The following is a 17,142-nucleotide window of genomic DNA, read 5'->3' as shown; positions in this document are numbered from 1 at the left end:
TAGGTTACACTTGGTTGCTTCTCCGCAACCACAGTGTAAATATCTGCGAAGTGGGGCTTTTGTTGAATAATCTTTTTACCTCCCTGGTGATGACAACAGTGATTTGAACAATGTAAATATTTGAACTGAACTGCTTCTACCCCGTGTTTATTTTAATGTTTGTAGCTGAAATCATAAAACATTTAACATTTTAAAGTTTTGTAACAGGCTGGAGTTAATTTAGACTCCATGTTGGATCTGTTTATTTGACTTTAACCCTTGTTTTTCCCATTTTTGTTATTATAACCATGCATAATGGCCTGCCTCAGAGAACCCTGACCACTTGGCCTAAACTAAAGTGCCTTTGTTTAGCTCACAAGGAGATAATCTGACCCTGCCCACCTATGAATGACTGTAAGGAAAAGAAACTAACACATTCCTCTGCCTGAGGCTTGCCATTCTAGGAGATACTTGCAAGAATTAAATGGTCTTTTTACTTTGTTCCCTCACCTCCCCCCATCTCTGATCCCTAAAAGAACCTGGCTTCTTGAGATGGTTATTTTGAGATGATAGTCTGTGATCTTCTTGGTCAGCCGGTTTCCCAAATAAAGTCATATTCCTTGCCTCAACACCTCGTCTTTCAGGTTCATTGGGCTATCGTGTGGCCAGTGGAACAAGCTTATATAAAAATATTTTGCATTTGTAAGTATTCCTATAGAAGATATGGGCTACCTGGAATAAAATGAGAAACAACGCTGCTTTGGCTTTTTGGGATCTCAAGCTGTAGTTACTACTGTAATAAATTCAGTCACTATTGAAGTATGTCATTAGCATTATAATTAAACCCCGAGAGATACAGCATCATGACATTTAAAAAAAAAGCTATTTTGTCTACCTAGATTGGTGCTGGAGAAGATTTCCCCACACAATCACTTCCCAGTTCTCTTAACTGACAGGTTTGGCAAATTTGCTTCGTATTGTTCTCTTATGTAGAAACTGGTTCCCTCCACCTCAATTTAAAGTATCATTTTTCTTGTTTAGAGAAGAGGTATCTAAGTGCACCCCTGCTATTGAAGAATGCTTACACTGACCACCTGTAATTTAGAATGTATAACTGCTCCCAGGGACTTGTGCTGGCTTAGCCTTTCCCTCCAAGTCTTCAAAGAATCTTTTGTGCCAAGCCTACATGGTTTCTATTGTTAGTTCCCTTTCCCTACTATTGTCTGTTTATGTGCAAGGAGGTTCAGTGAATTGTTTGAGTTTTAATTTGCATGCCCTGTATGAAACCATGTGTTTTATAATCTAATGGGAGATACACAGAGTATGTAGTTGTTTAACTGAAAGTTAAAAGAATTTTGTTAAAATACAGAGATATTTTATAAGGAAAGTTGTGTTGATTTATCTACATATCTTTGTATATAGATAAGTAAGTATATATGCATATATACATCTATCTATTTATCAATTGGGCTTCCCTGGTGGCTCACTGGTAACGAAGCCACTTGCCAATGCAGGAGACACGGGTTCAATCGCTGGGACGGGAAGGTCCCCTGGAGGAGGGCATTGTAACCCACTCCAGTATTCTTGCCTGGGAAATCCCATGGACAGAAGAGCTCGGTTGGCTACATTCCATGGGGTCACAAAGAGTCAGACATGACTTGGCAACTAAACAAATTTATCATCTGTACACTGTCTTCTACTGGTGCTCATACATGTTTAACAATAGGCTCTCCAGGAAAAAAAAAAAAAAAGCTCTTGTTTTTAAGTTTTGCCTATTTCCATGGCATAAATTCTCCCACCATGGCTCATTTTAAATGACTGATAAGTCATCATTGCCTACAGAGCTGGAAAGTGATACAAAGAACATTTTTATTTAGTATTTTCACCATACAGAAATAATAACTGTAAATAACTTCAAGAGCATAAATAAGTGTGAAATATAGCAAAAGAACTAGGAAGCAGTCAGTTTTGAGTATTTTCTATCTTTTTCTAATGCCACTTGTTTACTGTAAGTTTGAGTAATTTAGTTTTTTCAGTTAATGTACTTAAGAACTGCTTGCAGAATTCCTGAAAATTTGGCAACTGGCTCTTGCAAGCTGGTATAGAGTAACTCTGACACAACACTGTTTGAATCTGTTTCTATCCACTTCTTCCTTTTTCTGAGAAGGGTAGACCCCTGTGGCTGGAGATCTTTGTTGAACTTGGTGGTAGGGGGTTAAATAAATAGGTCTGGAGGAAGAAGTAGGAGTAAACTGCAGAGTGTAATAAAGAGTGGAAACTTTTGTGTGTGGTGTGGGTGGGTGCTAGAATCATGGGATATTGGAGGAAAGGTTTTACCTTTATTTTTATGGGATCATCATCTTTCAGGTTGCCAGAGGAGAATGACTGAAGTCTCTAGGAATGTGTTCATTGCAGAAAACATGGTAGTTTGCCATGGGATATTAGTTGCAAATCGTCTTTTCCATTTCTTTTGTGAAATCTTTGGTAAAATCTGCATTGCTTGGTGGGCTTCCCTGGGTGGCGCTAGTGGTGAAGAACCCATCCACCAATGCAGGAAACACAAGAGATGCGGGTTTGATACTTGGGTTGAAGGTCCCCTGGAGGAGGGCATGGCAATGCAGTCCAGTATTCTTGCCTGGAGAATCCCATGGACAGAGGAGCCTAGTGGGCTACAGTCCATAGGATCACAGCATTGGACACAACTGAAGCAGCTTAGCTCGCAAGCCCTCATGTTGCTTAGTGATGTCTTTGGTGGGAATGGATTCTTCTTGGAGAGGGAAATAATACAGGATTCTATATCAAAGTTGAAGTGCAGCAAGAACAGAGATTGCTTTTTGGGTTACATGAAATATTTGAAAATAATGCATCAAAGACTAAAATTAAATCACATTAAATGAAGTGCAAAATCATTTGTTAAAATCTAAACTGTAAGTAGCACAGCATGGTGCTTCAGTGTATAGATTTTATACCCCAGCTTTTGCAGTTTGATTATAGATTCTACCCACTTATTATCTGTGTGACTTTGGTCAAGTTATATATCTCTCTGTTTCATTTTTTTTTTTAGCTCTAAAACAGGAATTTTAATAATACACATTGTATTGGTTTGAGATTAAATGAGTTATATGTAAAATGCTTAGAATGATTCCTGGCACACTATATATTATAGGATTAGCTATTATTTTTAATTGGTCTAGGGATTTAGGAATATGATTAATTAGAATATAATATATATGAGTATTATTTATGCTGGGTTTCTGAGGGGTCTTAATAAGATTCTCTTCCCTGTTTGAGTTCTGTACTGAGGCATATGAAACAAGAGTGATAAAGATGGAAAAATCAAAACATTACCTTTATTACTGATAGTGCTGATAAGGCACAGAAGTGAGTTGCTCAGTCGTGTCCAACTCTTTGCGACCCCATGGACTGTAGCCTACAAGGCTCCTCTGTCCATGGAATTTTCCAAGCAAGAGTACTGGAATGGATTGCCATTTCCTTCTCCAGGGGATCTCTCCAGCCTAGGGATCGAACCCAGGTCTCCCGCATTGCAGGCAGACGCTTTACCGTCTGAGCCACCAGGGAAACCCCAAAAGCCTACAGCCACCGGTATTCCCAGGTGGTCTCCCATCGAAGTACTAACCAGGCCCGACCCTGCTTAGCTTCTGAGATCAGAGGAGATCGGGCGCGTTCAGGGTGGTATGGCCATAGGATAAAGCACAGTGTGCTTGCATTTGTCAGCCTAATCCACAAATTTAAAATTAGGAAGACTTACCCAGCCATTGGCAGCTCTGGAAATCTGCAAGCATCCTGTTTAGGGTCGGATCTTTTTATCATACTGCTGAAAGTGGAACAGAGCACACTCTGACATTCAGAGAAAAGGGGAAGGGAAAAGACTGGGCTCTATGAGCCTAATTTCTGCTTCCACATTCGTCAGTCAAATCAATTTAGTCCTTTGTCAGTGGTTCCATGGGTACGTGGCAGAGAGAAGCCAGGATTATTCTATAACTGGAGCTCCTTCCACATGGTGGGAAACAATAGGAAAAGCCTTTCCCTTTGTACCACTGTTCCAACAGTAACCCAGAAACTGCTTCTGGTGTTTTTAACAGAGGACTTTTAATTTGGTTACTCAGGTCTTGAAGGGGTTGAGAGACTCAACTGGGGATGGTGAGATAACACAGGAATTGGTAGTAGCAGGAAGATATCGCCTACCTTCATCTAAGGGAAGAGATGCCCTTAGCAAAGCCCAGGGGCTGGAATTACCCAAAAGAAGCTGAAACCCTGTCCAGGAGGAGCTGGAGCCACAGAGACACTGCCTGAGGTGGAGAGGCAGTGAGGGAAATAGTCTGGTCTCTCCTCCCCAGCCTCACATCTGTCTCTAGACCACAAGAGAGATCTGAAGTGTCGTGGAGGTTGCCATGGCAGGAAGCAGCTAGGGCGGAGGGCACAGAGGGCAGAGGCTGGGATTACTAAAACCTAGAGTCCTAGAAGACACACCCTGGAGAACCAAACCTCAGACCTCTGAGGAGGGGTTGCTGCTCAGCATGTTCTGATGTTTCTGAGCTCAGAGCAGGGCCTGAGGAAGGGGTGTTGCCTGGTTGCTGCTAGAGTCTCAGGCTGGGGTAGGATTTAATAAAACTGGCTCTTCAAGTATTGGAAAAAAATGCCAGCTGCATTCAACTGCTACTTCAAGAAAGAACTGCCCTCAGGGTGGAGAAACACTTTGGTGATGTTCACAGGAATAGGAAACAGAGAGGAAAGATCAAGTCTCCTCTTCCTCCTACAGCCTTGCTGCCTCCTACTCTTGTCCCAATATATATCACTATAAGTTGTCAAGTGGAAGTCTCAGGGAGTAGATACCATGCAAAACTACCGATAGGGTATCTTGCTCAATAAGGAGGACTTCCCTGATAGCTCATCTGGTAAAGAACCCGCCTGCAATGCAGGAGACCCTGGTTTGATTCCTGGGTTGGGAAGATCCCCTGGAGAAGGGATAGGCTAGCCACTCCAGCATTCTTGGGCTTCCCTGGCTCTGCTAGTAAAGAATCAGCCTGCAATGAGGAAGACCTGGGTTCGATCCCTGGGTTGGGAAGATCCCTTGAGAAGGGAAATGTTACCCACTCCAGTATTCTGGCCTGGAGAAGTCCATGGACTATGTAGTCCATGGGGTAGCAAAGAGTCAGACATCTTGCTCAATGAGGGACCCCCTCTATTTTTTTCATGACATGCTTTATTTTTTCTTTGAATTCTCAAGTGGATTAGATTTTGATCTGAAAATCCACCTGGAATGCTCTGCACACATCCCTCCCCCTACATCCCTAAAGCTATAATTGCATGTTAAGTTTTATTTTTAGGAAACCACCCATTTTATTTGATTTATTTAGCTATTCCCAAAGAAAAACCAACAAAACTTCCCTAGATAAACCAAAACTCCCTCAAACCTAGAATGTTCATTACATTATTCTTAAGCCAAACCAAGCTGTTAACAGGGTGAAGAGTCATTATACAAACTGTTCATGAAAACTATGTGAAACCACTCTAAAAACATCAGTAGAGCATCTCCATTTGTGATTCATATTACTGAGTACAAATAACTGATGAAACTCATTGATCCACTATTCATCCCACGGTGGTAGCTCTTAGGGACCCCCTCTCTTTTTTGAAGGGAATCATCTCCACGGACATGCAATGGACTGGGAAGTCTTCTTATTTCAATAGTGTGTTCTTGGCCCTGCTCTGCCTACCTCCATTTCCTTCTATTAGAGGTCTTCTAGTAAGATATGTCTGGATTTCCTTGGAACCACAAACTTGCTCCTGAAGGTAGGAGTTTTTAGGAAAGTACAGGCAGGTAATTTATGTCTTGTGATTTTCTATGAGTGTGATTATATCTTGTGATTTTTTTATGAGTATAAATATCCAGTATGGGGGTGATCTTTGGAAGGGCTTCCCTAGAGGCAGGGAGCAGGGTCTTGACAGTATTTCTGTGGTTGCCATTTCTTGCCATGAGAGAGGATACTCCTTGGGTGTATCTGATCTGAAACTAACCCCATAATAAACTAGTATTTGCTTTTGTCATTTGCTCAGTATCTCTGCTCCATTGCTATAAATTCTGATAAATCAACCCTAAAAAACAAATTGACAAATGATGTGACTAGAAAATTTACAAAAGAGGATGTACTAATAGAAAGTGAACCATGTTTAACCTAATTAAAAAATACATTTAAAAAAAGGGAATATTATTTTCTGTTTATCAAACTTATGAAGATTTAAAAGTAATAATACTCAGTGCTTATGAGAGTTGTAATATAGACTATCTCAAGTATTGCTTGAAGATAAGTGTATACATGTTTAGGAAGAATTTTAGCAATATGTATTAAATTTTCAAGGATGCTCTTGTATTTCAGTTCAGCTACTCCAATTCTAAGCTATTTTTAAAAGAATCTATTGAAGTATAGTTGATTTAAAATGTTGTAGTTTCAAGTGTAAGTTTTATAAATAATGATTCAGTATATATACGTGCTGTGCTTAGTTGCTCAGTCATGTCCAACTTTTTGCAACCCATAGTAGCTTATCCCTTCTCTAGGGGATCTTCCTGGAATTGAACCAGGGTCTCCTGCATTGCAGGTGGATTCTTTACCAGCTGAGCTACCAGGGAAGCCCGGTAGTATATATATATATATATATGTACTTTTCTAGATTCTCTTCTCTTAGAAGTTATTACAAAATATTCAGTTTAGTTCCCTGTGCTATGCAGTAGGTCCTCATTGGTTATTTTATACATAGTAGTGTACATTTGTTAATCCTAAACTCCTTTGGTTACCTCCTTTCCCCTTTGGTAACCAAAGTTTGTTAATGTTTGTGGGTCTATTTCTGTTTTGTATATAAGTTATTTTGTATCTTTTTTTAATGATATAAGCAGTATCATATGATAGTTGTCTTTTTCTGTCTGACTTACTTCACTTAGTATGATAATCTTTAGGTCCATCTGTGTTGCTGCAAATGGCATTCATTCTTTTTTATGGCTGAGTAATATTTCATTGTCTAAATATACTACATCTTCTTTAACCATTCATCTGTTGATGGATTATTTAGTTTGTTTAGATGCTTGACTATTGTAAATAGTGCTGCAATGAACATTGGGACGTGTGTATCTTTTCGAATTATGGTTTTCTTTGGATATATGCTCAGGAGTGGGATCTGCTTCTAGTTTTTTAAGGAACTTCATGCTGTTCTCCATAGTGGCTCTATCAGTTTACATTCCTGCCAAGAGGGTTCCTTTTATCCACATTCTCTCCAGCATTTATTATTTGTAGACTTTTTGATGACATTCATTCTGACCAGTGAGAAGTGACAGCTCATTGTAGTTTTGATTTGTATTTCTCTAATAAATCATGATTTTGAGCATCTTTTCATATCCTTTTTGGTCATTTGTATGTCTTCTTTGAAGAAATATATCTTAGATCTTCTACCCATTTTTTGATTGGGTTGGGTTTTTTTTATATTGCATTGTTTGCATGTTTTAGAGATTAATCATGTGTTGGCTATATCATTTGCAAATATTTTCTCCCGTTCTGTAGGTTGTCTTTTCATTTTGTTTATGGTTTCTTTCGCTTTGCAAAAGCTTTTAGGTTTTACCTATTTTATTCTACTTCTGTTGATACTAAAGAAACAATCCTTAATATAGAAAAATCTACCTATAAAGCTTTTGCTTGAAGCATTATTTGTCAATATGAACACTTATAAGTAACTTAATTCTTCAACTCTAGGGAAAGTGTGAATGTATTTTGGCACAACCACACAATGGGTGCAAATATGAAAATTAGGCAATTTAAAAATTATGGTATTACTACAATTTTGTATTTCAAAGTAAAGGCTATTGTTTTAATGTTAAGAAAATAAATAAAAATTGCATATACAATATATTATTTTATCTTTACTATGAAAAAAGCCTACAAAATGGGAGAAAATATAACAAAGATTTTTAGCAATGATTACCTCTGAATATGAATGGTTAGTATTTTCTTTTGCATATTTTTCTGTATTTTAGACATTTCTTACCATCTATATATATATTACTTTCATGATCAAGAGAGAAATGAACAATTTAAGAAAAAGCTTAAACACTTTTCTTATAACAACTACTTCAATTTGCTCTTTAAAGAAGTTTTTCCAACTGCTTTTAATTTTCATCTTTATAAAACATCAAGCTACTGTATTTAAATCTTTTTTAGGTTCTAGGTTTCAAAGGTAGGATGAAAACAGAGGAATTTGATGCAACATTTTTTTTTCCAATTGTCATCATGACAATGCATTTATAACAGACAATTTTCTGTTCTCTGGAAAACTAGGTATATTACATTAGAAACAGACTTCTATCTGGTGTCTCAGAACATTTTCTGCTGTTCAAACAATGATGTTGTATTATCAGTCTTTTTGATATGTCTTTCCTTTTTACAGTTAGATTTTCCTGTTTTGTTTTTTTTTTTGTAAAATCTGCACTTCTGTTGAAGACTAGGTAGATACAGCATGCCTGCTGGCTATGGAACAGTCTGTGAAGGACTCGGAAATAGGTAGAATGAAAAATATTAATACCAGGCTTGTGAGAGCATACACTTGGCCTCTTTTGTGCCTTATGAAAATTGCCTGGTTGCCTTGGGCCCATGTCTATGAAAAATTACAAGCTAATGGTGTGTGTCATCTCACGTATACATTAAGGAAATGTTATTTAATACTCTGGTCCCATTTCCGTTTTGTATACGTATGTATATAAAATCTTTAAATTTTATTTATTTCTGACTGTTGAAATGATTTATTTTCATTATTTAAAACATGGGGAACATATATACTAGTTTTCTATTGCTTCAATAACAAATAATTGTAAAACCAATGACAACACAAACTTAGTACCATGAATTCTAGAGATCTGAGATCCATAGGGCTCACTGGGCTAAAATGTAGGAGTTGGCAGGACTATTTTCTTTTGGGAGATTCTGTGGCATCACCGACTTAATGGACATGAATTTGAGCAAGCTCTGGGAGATGGTGAAGGACAGGGAAGCCTGGCACGCTGAAGTCCATTGGGTTTCAAAGAGTTGGACGCGACTGAACAATGAAATGAGGGCAAAGTCCATTTTCTTACTTTTCCTGGCTTTTGTTGGCTGCCTGTACTCCTTTGTTCGTTGTCCCCTGCTACCTTCCCCACCAGCAATGGCCAGTTGAGTCTTTCTCAGATGGCCCTGAAACTGAGGAGAGCTCTGGTTCTTTATGTTTTGGCACGGAAAGAACTCAGCAAGAGGAAAAATGATAGATAAGAGGTGATTTATTAGAATAGGACACTTAGGAGGTTTATAGGCAGGTGAGCAAGAGGATGCTGCCCCATGAGCTTACAGTTTTATAATCAAAGGATAAGTGGGAAAGGAACAGAAGACCACCTTTTTCCTCATTCTGGAGTACCTGTCCATCATCAGTTCCTTCTCCATGTCGGGGGGGGGAATTTTCTTGTTCCAGTATGGTCAAACCGGGACTGTCATGGTGCAATTGAAATGAGCAAAAAAGCAGTAACATATACTAAAATATGGGAAATCATCTCAGGTTTCAGTGTAATGTCACCTTTCCATTACATTTTTGTTTTTAGTGAGTGAAAAGGAGCATGTTCTAGGAATCATTAACTTACTGACCTCAATGGGGAGGTTGTGGGTCTCATTCTACCATTGTTTTTTTGTTTGGGCTATGTTTCATGTTTCTGTTGCATGGTTTTATTATTAGGCAAGCCTGCTTTCTTAAGTAATTATTCACTTACAGGGCTCTCCCATACTTTTTTCTTTACTTATAATCCCTTAGTGGGATTAATTAACTGCTACTGCTGCTGCTGCTGCTGCTGCTAAGTCGCTTCAGTCGTGTCTGACTCTGTGTGACCCCATAGATGGCAGCCCATCAGGCTCCGCCATCCCTGGGATTCTCCAGGCAAGAATACTGGAGTGGGTTGCCATTTCCTTCTCCAGTGCATGAAAGGGAAAAGTGAAAGTGAAGTCGCTCAGTCGTGTCCGATTCTTAGCGACCCCATGGACTGTAGCCTACCAGGCTGCTCTGTCCATGGGATTTTCCAGGCAAGAGTACTGGAGTGGGGTGCCATCGTCTTCTCCAATTAATTAACTACTACCTATTTAAACACCTACTTCATCCCTTTACTCTGTCCCTATCAGCTGTGCACTCACCCTGACTCTTCAGCTTCCCCTTACCACATTTAAAGGTTCTTGTGATATTGAGTCTGCTGATAATCCAGGAGAATCTCCCTATTTAGTGTCAACTATTAGCTACCTCCTTAATTCTATCTGCAACCTTAATTTGTCTTTGTCATGTAACCTAAAATATTCATGGATTCCAGCATTTCAGGGAAGGGGGCATCATGCTGCTTTCTATAGAAGAATTCCAGAAGAGTAAAGATATATAAATAAAATCCTTAACTCAGTCACTCAAAGGTAACTTGCTGCAATTTGGGAAAATGTTTTACTTTATAACTTCCTGAAATTATGACCTAATTGATTTAAATATATAATGAGAACCTGAAATATTTATTGACTAGATAATATATATTCTCACAATTAGAGTGAGAGCATGAAAATATTCATTAAAAAGTCTCTTTTTGCTACCAAAGTTAATTACTTTTAGTAGATTCTGATGTGTTCTTGTAAGTTATTAATGTAAATATAAGTCCACTAACATCATTGTTCCTTGTTCCATATCTGGTCCTTACCTTATCCCACAGTGGCGATGGGCACAGAGGTAATGACTAATATTTGTTGAGTATTTACTTTGTGCCAGACATTGTAACAAGTGTAATACATTTAATCTCTGCAACCCTAAGAGTAGGTACTATTTTTATTTTTAAGATGCAGAACCTGAGACATAGAGAAGTTAAGTCATTTACCCATGGTCACTCACCTGGTAAATTAAAAGCTGGGGTTTCAGCCCAGATAGTCTGACTTCAGAACCCTCATGCTTAATTCCTGTTCTCTATTTTATTCCCTGTCTTATATGATGAGTACATTAGTTGCTAATTTAAAGAGTCAGTGACAATTTCTTGGTCATCTCTAAAAATCTCTTATGTAAAAGTGAGCAAATCCATAATAACCTGCCTCAAAATGTCATATGTTTCTGAGGAAGTGTGTCTAACACCCTTGGTTGGCTTCCCAGGAGCTATATCCAACAGCCCTTCCCAATAGCTTTCTCCCTTACCACTGCCCTCAGTAGAGCTGGCAAAGAAGGAACTTGCTTTCACAGCCTCTGGGTAGCAGGGAGTAGCTATGTGACTCAGTTCTAGCCTGAGAGAATGTGGGAAAATTTTCTGAGAGACTTCCTGGTAATGTTTCTTTCCTGATGATATGACAAAGGCAAGTCAAGGGAACTTCTCTTTCATTTCTCCTTTCCATCCCTTTGCCTCACATGGGACATGGCCACATGGAAATATGATATTCAGAGCTGAGGTAGACCTTTTGCAGTCATTCAGGGGAGAATTTCAGAGATTCTGACATAACCCCTGATGTTATGGAGTTACCTAACTTGGGACCAGCCATCTCCAGACATCTTAAGCAAAACAATAAACCCTGGCTAGACAGACTTTTCTATTACTTGCGGCCAAACACAGCCTGACTAACACAAAACTCGATAGTGTGGCTTAAGAGAAAACATCCAGAGTGTATAGTAATATCAATGACCTGCCCTTTTAAAAAAATTAGTTTTTATTGGAGTATAGTTGCTTTACAGTGTTGTGTTAGTTTCTACTGTACAACAAAGTGAATCAGCCATACATATAAATATTGTTGTTGTTGTTTAGTCACTAAGCAGTGTCTGACTCTTTTGCAACCTCATGTGCTGTAGCCTGCCTAGCTTCTCTGTCCATGGGATTTTCCAGGCAAGAATATTGGAATCAGTTGTCATTATGTCCCCTTCCTTTTGAACTTCCTTTCCATTCAGGTCACCACAGTGCTTTAAGTAGAGTTCCCTGTGCTATACAGCATGTTCTCATTTGTTATATATTTTACCAATAGTATAAATAGTGTATATGTATCAATCCCAATCTCCCAATTCATTCCACCCACCCACCTCTCCCCAGCCCCAGCTACTGTGGTTCTTTTTTTTAAGGATTTTATTTATTTATTTTTATTGTTGGTTGCCCTGGGTCTTTGTTGCTTTGCCCAGGATTTCTCTAATTGTGCTGAGTTTCACTGTGGTGTGTGGGCTTCTCATTGTAGTGGCTTCTCTTGTTGCATAAGGGCTCTAGGGGCGCAGTCTTCTGTAGTTGTAGCATGTGGGTTCAGTAGTTGCAGCTCATGGGCCCAGTTGCCCCTTGGCATGTGGAATCTTCCTGGACCAGGAACCAAGCCTGTGTCCCCTGCATTGGCAGGTGGATTCTTATCCACTGTGATACCAGGGAAGCCTGTGCCCTGCATTTCAAGAGGGATATGAACAAATTTGTAATACCAGAGTGCATCCTATATGGAAGGGATTTTGAGACCTTGTTGTAGAAACGGGGAGGAATTATCCTGGAAAGGATGATTGGGAGGGGGAGGGTGATGAATATAAGTGTCACATGCTTGAAGAGCTCTCTGGTAAATTGATTGATTTCCCAGGGCTGCCATAACAATCTACCACAAACTAGGTCACTTAAAACAAGAGAAACCTTTTATCTCATAGCTTTGGAGGCTAGGTGTCTGAAATCAAGTTATTGCTGGGACTATATTCTCTCTGAAGGCTCCGTGGGAGGATCTGTTCCATGCCTTTCTCTTAGCTTCTGATATTAATGCCAATCCTTGATCTCCTGCAGTCATCACAGCACTCTCCCTGTGCGTTTCTGTATGGTTACAGTCCCACTGTATTTGAGTATGACCTCACTTTTTAACTAATTACATCTTCAGTAACCCTTGTTATAACCCTATAATAAGTTCACATTATAACGTTCTGGAAAGGATATGAACTTAGGAAGAGGGTTGGAGTGACACTATCCAGCCCTGTTGTTGGTGATGTTTAGTCCGCTAAGTCATGTGTGACTCATTTGCAACCCTGTGAACTGTAACCTGCTAGGCTCCTCTGTCCATGGGATTTCCTTGTCAGGAATACTGGAGTGGGTTGCCATTTCCTTCTCCAGGGAATCTTCCCAACCTAGTGATTGAACCTGCATCTCCTGCACTGGCAGGAAGATTCTTTACTGCTGTGCCACCAGGGAAGACCCATATACCCATGTAATTTGCTTTGGCCAAAAGAATGTTAGCAAACATGGTTCATCAGGGGCTGAAAAAGTAATGCTCTTTGGTCCGTGAGATAATCATGTGAAGAAACCCAGAGTGTCTACTGAAGGATGAAATACCATGTAGAGCAAAGACAAACTGTCCCAGCTGAGGTCACCTCTAGAACCACCAGCCTGACAACTGCTTGACATGTGAATCAGGCCACTCTAGACCACCTAGCTGCATCTGAGCCAGCCAGTGGAAGGATTACTCAGATGAGAGAAAATAAGTGTTTTTGTTTAGGATGATGGGGATGATTGGTTACCTAGCAAAAACTAACTAATATGAGTTCTAATGTGATAAGGAGATTTACTATTATTGTGGACATCTAGAGGATAGAACAGTCTTGAGATTCTTGCCAACTTTGAAATGCTGTGGTCTTAAGATTGATCTTCTGACCAGCACCTGAAAATTAACAGAAAGGCAGATGTCTCTGAATGAAAGTAAGGACTTTCTAATAATTGGATCTGTCAAATAATGTAGCTGACTGCTCCCTGAGGGTGATGTTACAAAAGTAGATGTTGTTTGGAAGACTATATTAGAATCTCAAATATCCATTTTAAATCTAAGACTTTAAGGAAAAATCATTTGAAAAGAGTTTTAGAAATGAGAAAAAAATCATTGATGATTTAGTATTCTTTTAATGCATTGTTCTTGCCAGAAATTGTGGAAAGGCCAAAAATTACTCAGAACACTCTGTAAAATTCCCAGTGTCTACTGGCATCATTGCACAAATTCTTTCTAAATTGAATCTTGGGCCAAGAGTGGGAAGTGAATCTTTGACTTTGGGTTTCTGTACTGCCTTCTCCATTTCATTTTCTCTCTTGTAGTTTCCATGGCTAGAAACACTTTGGTTTCTTGCCAGCTCATGAATCAGTATATGACTAAACTGGCATTGGGCCAGGAATGAAAGTGGTGGACTACAGCCAGAAATAGAACCACAAGGCAGCCCTCTAGAATGATGTCATGTATCTCTTGCTGCTGCTGCTGCTGCTAAGTCGCTTCAGTCGTGTCCGACTCTGTGCGACCCCATAGACGGCAGCCCACCAGGCTCCGCCATCCCTGGGATTCTCCAGGCAAGAATACTGGAGTGGGTTGCCATTTCCTTCTCCAGTGCATGAAAGGGAAAAGTGAAAGTGAAGTTGCTCAGTCGTGTCCGACTCTCAGCGACCCCATGGACTGTAGCCTACCAGGCTCCTCCGTCCATGGGATTTTCCAGGCAAGAGTACTGGAGTGGGGTGCCATTGCCTTCTCCGATGTATCTCTTGACATAACACCAAAAAGAGAATAATGAGAGTAGCCAGAGGAAATGAACAAGCTGATGTAATAAGATGCTTGGGATGGCTTCTATGAAACATAGGAATGTCGTGGCTGCAAAGTGGAAACTTGTATATATTAACAATTATTTATTGGCAAAGAATATACAGAAACAACACCCTAACATTTTATATTCTGTAATTTAAGTTTGTTTTGGTATAAACAGTGTTATCTGAGTGTGAACACAGCTAAACTCTACTCTGTATCTTAGGGATGGCATCTGAAAGACCCTAAGAAGATTCAACAACAGTAAAAAGAATCAGCAACCAACTACAGTAGTTACTCAGTATTTTAGTCAGTTTTGGCTATTAATAACAAAATGAAGAGATTGGGTAGATTAAACAACATATGTTCATTTCTTACAGCTCTGGAGGTTGGAAAGTTCAAGATCAAGGTGCCAGCAGGTTTGCTGTCTGCTGAGTGCCCTCTTCCTGGTGGCAGGGGCTTGCTTTCTTGATGTATCCTCAGGTAGAAGAGAGAAAGAGGCTCTGGTCCCTTCTTCTGTTTAAAGTGTTAGTGTTAGTCGCTCGGTTGTATCCAACTCTTTGCAACCCCATGACTGTAGCCTGCCAGGCTTCTCTGCTCATGGAATTCTCCAAGTAAAAATACTGGAGTGGGCTGCCATTCCCTTCTCCAGGGGATCTTCCTGACCCAGAAATCAAACCCGGGTCTCCTTCATTGCAGATTGCAGACAGATTCTTTACCATCTGAGCCACCAGGGAAGCCCTTCTTCCTTTGTTTTGTGTGTGTACTAATCCCATCATGGAGACTCTATCTTTATGACCTCATCTAAACCTAGTCACCCCCCAAAGGTCCAGTCTCTAAATACCATCCACTGGGGATCAGGGCTTCAACATATAACTTGTCAGGATATGATCGTTTAGTCCATAGCACTTAGCATTTTAAATACCGTTCTCAAAATCTCAGGATGATAGAGTCATTATGGAAAACAGTGGTAGCAATTCTTCAAAAAATTAAAACTAGAACTGCCATATGATCCAGCAATACCATTTCTGGGTATATATCCAAAAGAAATGAAAACTGAAATTTACATTTCCATGTTCATGGCAGCATTAGTCACAAGAAGTCAAGGTATGGAAACAACCTATGTCCTTTGACAGATGAATAGATAAAGAAAACGTAACTCTCTCTCTCTATGTATATATATATATCGACAATGGAATATTATTAAGCCTATAAGAAGAAGGAAATCCTGGTATTTGTGACAATATAGAGGGACCTGCAGGTCATAATGCTAAAAGAAATGAGCTAGTTGGGAAAGAAAAATACTATATAGTATAATTTATATGTGGAATCTAAAACAAAAAATAAAGAGAAAAACACCAATCCATAGAAACAGTGAGTAGTATGGTGGTTGCCAGGGTCTAGGTGGAAGAAGAAATGAGGCCATATAGGTCAGAGTATGCAAACTTTCAGTTATAAGTAAATTCTGAGGAGATAATGTATAATGTGACTGTTGTTAACAGCATTTAATTATATACTTGAAGTTTCCTGAGATTATATCTTAAGCACACACAAACACACACACACGCACGCACAAAAGTTAACTATTTGAAGTGATGGATGTATTAAATAACTTTATTGTGATAATCTTTCACAATGTATACCAAATCATCGTGTAGTATACTTTTCATATGTACAGTATTATTTCTCAGTTCAGTTCAGTTCAGTCTCTCAGTCATGTCCGACTCTTTGCGACCCCATGAACTGCAGCACGCCAGGCCTCTCTGTCCATCACCAACTCCCAGAGTCCACCCAAACCCATGTCCATGGTGATGCCATCCAACCATCTCATCCTCTGTCATCCCCTTCTCCTCCTGCCCTCAATCTTTCCCAGCGTCACGGTCTTTTCAAATGAGTCAGCTCTTCGCATCAGGTGGCCAAAGTATTGGAGTTTCAGCTTCAACATCAGTCCTTCCAATGAACACCCAGGGCTGATCTTCTTTAGGATGGACTGGTTGGATCTCCTTGCAGTCCAAGGGACTCTCAAGAGTCTTCTCCAACACCACAGTTCAAAAGCATCAATTCTTTGGTGCTCAGCTTTCTTTATAGTCCAACTCGCAGTTATCCCTTAATAAATCTGGGAAATATTTATGCTAGAGAATTTGTCCATGGCATAAAGATGATAGAGATAATATTTCCTTAATGAATGAGTGTCATTCAACATATATGGCTGGTTACAAGTTTGCACAGGCCCCATTACTCTTGCCGGAGAAGGCAGTGGCAACCCACTCCAGTACTCTTGCCTGGAAAATCCCATGGATGCAGGAGCCTGGTAGGCTGCAGTCCATGGGGTCGCTAGGAGTCAGACACGACTGAGCGGCTTCACTTTCACTTTTCACTTTCATGCATTGGAGAAGGAAATGGCAACCCACTCCAGCGTTCTTGCCTGGAGAATCCCAGGGACGGGGAAGCCTGGTGGGCTGCCATCTATGGAGTCACACAGAGTCGGACACGACTGAAGCGACTTAGCAGCAGCAGCAGCATTACTCCTGTGCTAACTGAGCTGTGTGATACACCACCTTCACTAGTGGAGGTTAGATTCTGC

The 17,142-nt window shown here is 39.8% G+C and overlaps 1 protein-coding gene and 1 non-coding gene across 2 annotated transcripts in view; one reads left to right on the top strand and one right to left on the bottom strand.

Moving 5' to 3' along the window:
- Nucleotides 1-17,142, top strand: part of GRXCR1 (glutaredoxin and cysteine rich domain containing 1) — a 326,824-nt gene that overhangs the window by 48,375 nt on the left and 261,307 nt on the right. The window lies entirely within an intron of this gene.
- LOC145521481 (5S ribosomal RNA) lies at nt 3,568-3,686 on the bottom strand. Its single transcript, XR_014065415.1, has one exon. It is a non-coding gene; the product is annotated as a 5S ribosomal RNA (ribosomal RNA).

This window comes from Giraffa tippelskirchi, chromosome 1 (genome assembly GCF_054371585.1).
Source record: "Giraffa tippelskirchi isolate mGirTip1 chromosome 1, T2T-mGirTip1v1.2.pri, whole genome shotgun sequence".
NCBI lineage: Eukaryota > Metazoa > Chordata > Mammalia > Artiodactyla > Giraffidae > Giraffa > Giraffa tippelskirchi.
The sequence above is the reverse complement of the archived record's forward strand: the minus strand, read 5'-3'. Positions and strand labels throughout refer to the sequence as shown.